The following is a 9,192-nucleotide window of genomic DNA, read 5'->3' as shown; positions in this document are numbered from 1 at the left end:
TTTGACACCAGTCTGAGTTTAGAAATGTTTCTTAGATGATAAAAACAGTTTTGAACCAGTTGTTTAGAGAGTTTCTCAAGCAACATTGAACTGTCGAATATAACACCTAAGTTTCTGAGACTTGATTTAATGGAAGGGCCTAAAAACTGATCTGCTGCCTAATTTCTGAAGATGTGATCAGGAGCAATGATCAAAGTTTCTGTTTTATCCGGAACTGGAGAAAGTTGAAGTTTAACAATTGTTTGATTCCTGACAGACAATTATTTAAACAAGAAAATGTATAAAACTGAGAATCTTTGAAAGAACAGTATAACTGAATGTCATCACCGTAGAGATGATAAGAAATATTATTGTAACGTCTGATAATTTGGCCTAGAGCAGGGGTGGGGAACTCCAGGCCTCGAGGGCCGGTGTCCTGCAGGTTTTAGATCTCACCCTGGGTCAGCACACCTGAATCAAATGATTATTTATTACCAGGCCTCTGGAGAACTTCAGGACATATTGGGGAGGAATTTAACCATTTAAATCAGATGTGATGGATCAAGGAAACATTTAAAAACTGCAGGACACCGGCCCTCGAGGCCTGGAGTTGGACACCTGTGGTCTAGAGGAAGTATATAAAGCAAAAAGAGAATCGGACCTAAAACAGATCCTTGAGGTACCCCAGGAGGCAGAACTGATGTTTCAGACAACACATGATTTATACAGACAGTCAAAGATCTCTCAGATAGATACGACTGAAACCATTTTAAAGCAACACCAGTAATCCTGAACAAGTCCATGAGCGTATTTATCATGATGCTGTGATCAACAGTATCAAAAGTAGAGGTGAGATCCAACTCGGTGTAATCTCCAGAGTCTGCTGCCATCAGAATGTCACCACACACTTTAAGTTAAGCCATTTCCGTGGAGGACAGTTTACAGAAACCACACTGGAAAATGTCCAGAGCATTGTTTTTCTCCAGAAAGTTGTTTAGTTGTCCTGCAACTGTTTTTTCCAAGATCTTTGACACCAATGGTCATTTTGATATTGGCCTGTAACTGCTTGGAAGAGATGGGTCCAAGTTTGATTTCTTTAATATTGTTTCAATGACAGCTTGTTTAAAACTGAGCCAGTATGAAGAGAAGTATTAATTATGTCCAGAATACAGGGGTCAATACAGTCAAACACACTAATGAAAAATGAAGGAGGAATTACATCAAGGTGGCTTCAAGTCAGTTTCATCTGACCAAGCAGAGCACTGATGTCCTGTAAGGTAACAGGAGTAAAAGAGGACCAGGTATCAGAATTAAAAAATATGTCAGTGTGATACTGGGAGGACGATGGAGAAATATTAGACCTGATGGCAGCGACCTTATTTACAAAATAGTTCAAAGATTCATTACAATCAGATTTAGTTTAGACTGGTACACGAAGAATATCAGGAGAGACAATTTTCATAATTGTATCAAACAACACTTTGGGATTGTTCTTTTTTGAAGCTATTAGATTTGAAAAATATTCAGTTCTGGCATTTTTTTTATCATGTTGTTAAGTGAGGATATTGATTCCTTGAGAAGTTCTCGATGAACCTCAAGCTTGGAAGCCTTCCATAACCATTCTAACTTGCCACAATATCTCCTGAAATTTTGAGTATTTTCATTTATCCAGGGATAGATATTTGAAGAATGGACAACACTTTGCTTCAGAGGTGCCGCTGTATCTAAATAAAATGGAGAAAGTGTTGTCTCCAGGAGTTTAGCTGATTTAGAGTGGCCAGGTATGGTGGGTGCGTTCCAGTTAAAGAACACGGAGGCAGACTTCCAAGTTCAGGTGATTCATTCGGTCTGTAGTGATGATATATAAAGTGAATCATCCGTAAAGCACGCGTTAAACATTCAATGCACCCAAACATAGATCCACGATTACACAAAGAAACTGTACTCAGCACTCACAGGTACCAACACCTCAACAATCACAGCACACAAGGTTACAACTAGCATCAATTAGCTTAGTAGCACATTAGCGTAAGATAGCATTAGCATCCCCACAAGTGAACAAACACACTCAATAATATTTGACCTACACAACATCATATAATCAGAACGCACCTTCTGGCATTCACACACAGAAATAAACCAAGGTAACACAGGTTGGCGGTGAGAGGAGAAAAAATACTGAGAACACAGACTAGCAGCCACCGCATGGCCTCCAGTACCTATGTGGTGCGTTCAAGGAGCACCAGCATAGACATGGTGGGTTCAATAATATAGGATATAACAATTTCTACAGCGAAAATACTATCAATGAATGAGCCATAACATTTTAGCCATGTAAACAACATGTAATCAGTGGGCTTTCTAACAATTCACATTGATCATTAAAAGACAAAATACGTGAGTCGAGGTCACTAAGAGCCATGCGAGGGTCAAACATGGCAGAGAACCTTCCAGCAGCATCTTGGTTTATAATCCGCCTTTGGATCATCAGTTTAGGAGATGAAGGATCCAAGTAAAATAACTAAGTAAAAAATATGCAGCTATGGTCACTCACATGGACATCCTCCACACATACATCATGTATATTTAAACCCAGGGAGATTTCATTCAAGTGGACATAATCCTTATTTTGCTGCCACTTTCAGTCAGACACATACGATCTAGAGACTCTTTAATAAAGAGATCATTTAGAATAAATGATTTGTTCGTTGTGGAGCGAACGTTAAGAGACTTAGAGACTTAGAGCTTTTTATTGTCATTGTGCAGTTTCTTGCACAGTGAAATTGGGTAGCTGGACCACAAAGGTGCAAAAGGAAGAAGAAGAGAAACCAATATACAACGAAGGGGGGAAAAATAAATAAATAAATAAATAAAATAAAATAAAAAGCAGTGTATATGTATACATATATGTGAGTGAAACTATATACATGGTGTATGTGTAAGAAACATTGAAACAGACTGGGACCAAAATAATTGCACATGAGCTAAAAATATTGCACAGAACATGGAAAGACTGAGATATTGCACATAGATGATCAACAGCAGTGTCAGAGGGCAAGCAGGGCCAACCGAGTTGATGACGGTCGATCTGCAAAATCAACAGCTGACTGCAGTGGCACTTGAAATAAAGACCAATGCACACCTGTGGACCTGCTGGGCAGGGCGGCGACTCCAGAGCTGGGGGAAGCAATGATTGATGGATTGACATAGCTGTGACCAGAATAACGGAAAAACGTTTGACGGAGGTGAGCAAACTGCTTTTGAGCCACAGAGCCCAGGTCCCAGGTGGTGGCGTTACATACCCACTAAATGTCAGGAGAAGAAGAAATGGACGCAGGCACCGGGATTCTCCCGAGAGCCAAGAAGCTAGCCTCTGGTACCTTCTCAGTTTCACCTGGACGTCGGCCCTTGTTCCCCTTTTCTGTCTCTTGAGGGTGGAAGTCCCGTGGGTTGTGCACAGTAGCACACACTCAGGTGAGGAACACACCAGAGGAAGGGGGAAAGTTTTTCTGTTCAGCTGTTACAATAGCTCTCCATTGAATCTTTGATGTTTAACAGAGTATCCAGATCATAAATCAACGTAGCAAAAATGAAGTCAGACCACATGACATTACAAAAGGCGATTGACGACAGTGAAAAACTACATCGTCAGGGGCAAAGCCAAACACAGGCGCCATCTTGCTTGACAGAAGAACTTAGCACACAGCAGCTACAAGCATAGAGTGCACCACTACTGTTCAAATGGAAGAAATAGAAAATACTCAATAAAACCTTCAACAGCTGAAGTAAATGTAGACAATGTCAGGGAAGGAAGTAAAACTAAACCTATGACACCAGGCACGATAACTACCAAAATAAAACAGGAAGTTAATATCAACCATGAGTGGAACACCTGAGTGAACTTATTAAAGGGATGTAGATAAACACTAAGGGAAGTAAATAAAGTCAAAAATAAAACTGTAACTAAAACTAATGAGAGCTGAAGGCTCAGAATACTAAGAAATAACTGAAAATAAAACCTAAGAGGAAAAATAAAATAATAAACCCTAAAGCAACCAAACAGAGCAGCTAACAATAAACAAGAAGTCTAAAGTACAAAACACCAAACCTGGGACTGTGACATATTCAGTCTATTCAAATGTCCAGCATGGATATATGAAGAATGTGACACTGCAGTGAAATGTAGCCCATTTATATACTGTTTATGATAAACTAAATGTGCTTATAATGTAAAGCCCAACAGCTATCACTGTTAGCATCAGCACCAAGCCCTGTTACATTTATACACTGTTTGAACAATGGCTCCAATGTACAACCTTTAAAATAATGATTAAAATGCTGTCTGTAAACACAGTGTCATCAGTCCAGATGTTAGTCAGGTTGGTGCACAGCTGACAGCCCCATTTGACAACTGTTAGAAATCATAACCAATCTGCTAACTAAAGAGAAACAACAGTCCATCATTACTTTAAGAACTGAAGGTCAGTCAGTCTTGAAAATTTCAAAAACTTGTCACAAAAGTCACACAAGCCATCAAGTGCTACGAGGAAACTGGCTCATATGAGGACGCCCCAGGACAGGAAGACCAAGAGTCACATCTGCTGCTGAGGATAAATTCATCAGAGTCACCAGCCTCAGAAATCACAAGTTAACAGCAGCTCAGATTAGAGAACAGATAAAAGCCACACAGAGTTCCAGTAGCAGACACATCTCTACACATTTGCTCCTCACATACAAGGTCTTAAATAATCAGGCTCCATCTTATCTTAATGACCTTGTAGTACCATATCACCCTATTAGAGCACTTCGCTCTCACACTGCAGGCCTACTTGTTGTTTAAAAGTAGAATAGGAGGCAGAGCCTTCAGTTTTCAGGCCCCTCTTCTGTGGAACCAGCTTCCAGTTTGGATTCGCGAGACAGACACTATCTCTACTTTCAAGATTAGGCTTCAAACTTTCCTTTTTGCTAAAGCATATAGTTAGGGCTGGACCAGGTGACCCTGAATCCTCCCTTAGTTATGCTGCAATAGACGTAGGCTGCCGGGGATTCCCATGATGCATTGAGTTTTTCCTTTCCAGTCACCTTTCTCACTCAGTATGTGTTAATAGACCTCTCTGCATCGAATCATATCTGTTATTAATCTCTGTCTCTCTTCCACAGCATGTCTTTATCCTGTCTTCCTTCTCTCACCCCAACCAATCACAGCAGATGGCCCCGCCCCTCCCTGAGCCTGGTTCTGCTGGAGGTTTCTTCCTGTTAAAAGGGAGTTTTTCCTTCCCACTGTCGCCAAAGTGCTTGCTCATAGGGGTCATATGATTGTTGGGTTTTTCTCTGTATTTATTATTGTGCGATCTACTGTACAATATAAAGCGCCTTGAGGCGACTTTTGTTGTGATTTGGCACTATATAAATAAAATTGAATTGAATTGAATTGAATTGGTGTGGTGCCTGTTATCGGACCCAGAGTTAGCAACATCCCACAAGAACCCGAAGAGTAGAGCCCTGCTGGATGATGATGGCAGCAGCCGCTGTTCTTCTCTGGGCGAGTAGCTTAATGTTGTTCATGTGTAATTTACGTTGAGTAGGCTAACCATGTTATTAAATTAATGCATGTAAGGTGAACACCATTGTAGTTACATGCGGCTGTCTTCTTGTTTGATGGCAGATACTCCCTTCACTCTGGCAAAAAGGCTAAAATGACCAAAGAAAAAGTGGAAAACAGCTAAACATGAGAGGTTTTTGGAGTTTGGGTTTTTTTTCCATTGTTTAAGCACTGCTTCCAGCCAAGAGTGATACCGTATAAGCCCTATAGCTGCAGAAAAGGCTAACATTGTTATCTTTTTACAAAAAAACAGCTAAACATGAGAGGTTTTTGGACAAAGTTGTGTTCTCCATTCTTTAAGCACCGGTTTGAGCACTGTTTAAGCACCGGCACGTTTCAAAATTACCGGTTTGGCACCGGTATCGCATAAAACCTAAACAATACCCATCCCTATTTAAGATGCGGTAAGCTGAAGACAGCTTCAACTGTCTGTTTGTTGAAAACTAGTAATGCAACTGCACCGCATTTTCTTCTTAGTAACGGTAATGGCGTTGTAACGATAGGAATAGTAATGAAATGAAAATCAAATGAAAACCATCTCAGGTGATGACCTCATGAAGCTCAGAGAGAGCATGCCAAGAGTGTGTAATCCAAGCAAAGGGGGGATATTTGGAAGGATCTAAAATGTAAACAAGTTGGAGGGTACTGTACAGGAGACATGGCACGAGATTGATTGACAATTGTCTACAGCCAATCAGGAAGTGGAACCCATGTGCAGGTATATTAAAAAAAAAAAAAAAAAAAAAAAAAAGAAACAGCATGTAAAATTGCACCAAAAAATCCGCGAAACAGCGAGGCCCTGAAAAGTGAACCGTGTTATAGTGAGGGAGCACTGTAACTGCCAATTCAGGATTTTGATTTCCATCACACTTCCACTTCCAATGCCCAGCTGCTCTCCTGTTGTGTGATTATCATCAACACAGAACTGGAGGATAAGACCGTGGTTCAGGGGGTTGGGAAGCTCATCTTGTAACCAGTAGGTTACAAGATGAGCTTGTCTGTCTGATGAGCCAGCTCTGTCTGTCTTGGTCGTTGTGTCCTTAGGCAAGACACTTCACCTACCGCCTACTGGTGTTGGCCAGGGGGCCGATGGCGCGATATGGCAGCCTCGCTTCTGTCAGTCTGCACCAGGGCAGCTGTGGCTACAACTGTAGCTTGCCTCCACCAGTGTGTGAATGTGAGAGTGAATGAATAATGGAATTTTAAAGTGCCTCTCCTCACCAAAACGACTACATTAGTATTAGCTCAATAACAATTTCTGCAATTCAATTCACTTTTGAACCTTGTGTAAAATGATAAAACCTAAAAGTCTGAGTATTATTCTCTGTGCAAACAGCTCTTGCAGGTTACCCCGGATTTAATAATTAAAATAACAATAATAATAAAAAATAACCTTTCCTTTGAGCAGCTGTTCAGGCTACTAAACTCGTCCCAGAAATAACAAGTGACACCATTATTAGTGGAGCTAACTTTAACAGGTGAAACTAATTCGACCTATAAGGCTACTGCGGTTACTTCTTATCAAGGTTAGTAGGGAAGACATCTGGATGAGGTAGTTAGTAGTAGGTAGTTAGTACCGCGCGAGTCCCCTAACCCACATCGGCTCCAGAACCCTGTATTATCTACTGGGTAAGACTGACTGTTTTATCAAACTATGGCCATTACTACTGTGATCATTTGCAGCCCAGTGTGCTGCTCTCTCAGCTGGTATGAGCCACTGGAGCTCACCCAGTCATCCCTTTCTTTGTCTCAAGAAGAAGTGAAATAAATATATTTATTATGTTACAAGTCTAATATTCTTTAAATTAAACTGTAATGAATAAATCAAGCAAGAAGAAGGTGGCTCCAAGTGTTGTAGAAGAAAAGATAAACATCTCATTTTGAGAAACCATCCTTTAAAATTAAGTAAGTACGGTGAATAAAAAACAAACGGCAAACCAATCAGTAGTCATCAATATCCTCCTAATTTTATTCCTAAAGAAATCAAATATATATATTATGGGCCCAAAGGAGCCTAAATCTATAAATTAGGCAGTACGTGAAGTATTTTTTTAAATAAACAAAGACATGACTAAAACAACTTTTAAAAGTAATTCAGGGTCCAATTATTCACTCAAATGTAAATAAATGTTCACTTGACACCTGTATAAAGGTTACCTGTTTATACAATAATATAAATCACATTTCAAATGATCATCTGTGGAAAAGTTTGAATCCTGACCTGAGAGTTTCCACTGCACACTGCGAACTCTTTAGTCCAGCAGACAGAAGCTTCACTCCTGAATCCTGCAGGTCAGAGTTACTCAGGTCCAGCTCTCTCAGACTGGAGGACTGGGAGCTGAGGACTGAGGACAGAGCTTCAAAGTTTCTCTCCGACAGGTTACAGCCACTCAGTCTGAAAAATAAAAGACAGTCTATAAAACAAATACTCATGTAGAGTTTGTTAATACATTTCACAACATTAAATCTTGACTTTCTATTTTTAAAGGGAACATTAACATACTAAGATACAACATCATATGGATGAACTTTAATTAATAACTCTAAAAACAAAATGTTTTCTGATCTGACCTCAGAGTATTCAGTTTACAGTTTAAACTTTGTAGTCCAGCAGACAGAAGCTTCACTCCTGAATCCTGCAGCTTTCTGATACTCAGGTCCAGCTCTGTCAGACTAGAGGACTGAGAGCTGAGGACTGAGGACAGAGCTTCACAGTTTTCCTCTGAGAGTTCACAGATGTTAAGTCTGAAGATAAAAACATGAATAAAGATTGTTCTTAAAGTGTAATCAGGGTGCAATAGCTTATTGTCTTGTGCTGAGCAGGTTAGTAAAACTTCACTTTAACTTAGAAATGAATAACAATTCTATGAAACGAGGATAACTGGATAAAGTTTACCTTTACTGGTTAAATTGTTGATTATTTTTGTCAGTTGATATAAACAAAAACAAACATCAAACATACAAACAAATAGAACTAAACAGAATACAAATTGATCTGACCTCAGAATATTCAGTTTGGCGTGTGGACTCTCCACTGCAGCAGACAGAAGCTTTCTTGCTGAAGCCTTCAGGCTGTTGGTACTCAGGTCCAGCTCTCTCAGACTACAGGACTGGGAGCTGACCACTGACAACAAATTTTCACAGCCTTCCTCTGATACGTTACAGCTGCTCAGTCTGAGAGAGAACGGAAAAAACAAAACAAAAACAAACAAATAATATATGTGATCAAATGAAATTTGTTTATATGTTGAACCTTTTTTTAAATTTTATTTTAAACCTATGAGACTATGAGTGCTACCAATCCAGTGCCCACGATTGGTACCTTGATGGTACCTTGCTCAGGGCTACCTCAGGGTAGCAGTTTGGTGGATTCGACCCCCGACCTTACAATCATGGTGCGACCACTCTACCTACTGAGCTAATAATTCTGTGTACACTATCATATAATATTAACTAAAACAATTATTTTAGAAAATATTTGTAATTCAGTAATTATTATGCTCATTACCTGTGTACTGTGAGTAACACTGGATTTTAAACACTAGCTGTATAAAACTCTTCCTGTTAAAGGTGTGTATAAAGGGGATGAGCTGAAACACAGACTTCATGGA

The 9,192-nt window shown here is 39.8% G+C and overlaps 1 long non-coding RNA gene across 1 annotated transcript; it reads right to left on the bottom strand.

Moving 5' to 3' along the window:
• Positions 1-7,955: 7,955 nt before the first annotated feature.
• Positions 7,956-8,665, bottom strand: LOC135933578 (uncharacterized). The gene is made up of 3 exons (XR_010573840.1): positions 8,582-8,665; positions 8,153-8,326; positions 7,956-7,976 (listed from the first exon to the last, which is right to left on the bottom strand). It is a non-coding gene; the product is annotated as an uncharacterized LOC135933578 (long non-coding RNA).
• Between the last annotated feature and the right edge of the window lie 527 nt (positions 8,666-9,192).

This window comes from Pelmatolapia mariae, linkage group LG9 (genome assembly GCF_036321145.2).
Source record: "Pelmatolapia mariae isolate MD_Pm_ZW linkage group LG9, Pm_UMD_F_2, whole genome shotgun sequence".
Lineage (NCBI taxonomy): Eukaryota > Metazoa > Chordata > Actinopteri > Cichliformes > Cichlidae > Pelmatolapia > Pelmatolapia mariae.
This window is presented reverse-complemented; position numbering and strand designations above follow the sequence as displayed.